The sequence below is a fragment of the Penaeus monodon genome, chromosome 31, assembly GCF_015228065.2.
Source record: "Penaeus monodon isolate SGIC_2016 chromosome 31, NSTDA_Pmon_1, whole genome shotgun sequence".
NCBI classification, from domain to species: domain Eukaryota; kingdom Metazoa; phylum Arthropoda; class Malacostraca; order Decapoda; family Penaeidae; genus Penaeus; species Penaeus monodon.
The window spans coordinates 13,306,585-13,306,926 of record NC_051416.1 but is presented as its reverse complement, the minus strand read 5'-3'; the positions used below and the strand labels follow the sequence as shown (position 1 = coordinate 13,306,926).

Sequence of the window (342 nt, the reverse complement as noted above, 5' to 3'; positions counted from 1 at the left end):
ATTGGGAATTAATAATACGATCGGAGAAGAAAACAAAGATGCGAGAAAAAAGAAGGTGTGAAGGAAAGAAAAAGAGAAAGCGAGTAAAAAATACGGAAAGAGGGAGAAGGAAATATCAAACAGAAAGAGATTGAAAACAAAAATACTGATAAACTATTGACGGACAAAAAGATTGATTAATGAAGAGCGAGTTCAAATTCTGATAACAATAACAAATGAAGGTCATTCATCACTAATCCTGAACATGCATCCTGATCAATCAATCAAATAATACGATATGAAAAAAAAGAAAGAAAAAAAAGCAGAAACATGGCGAAAGACAAAGAAAAATTCATTATAATC

The 342-nt window shown here is 30.7% G+C and overlaps 1 protein-coding gene across 1 annotated transcript in view; it reads right to left on the bottom strand.

The window, feature by feature from the left end:
* LOC119592899 (collagen alpha-1(XV) chain-like) overlaps positions 1–342 on the bottom strand; it is a gene marked incomplete in the record, with an annotated part of 11,164 nt that overhangs the window by 4,318 nt on the left and 6,504 nt on the right.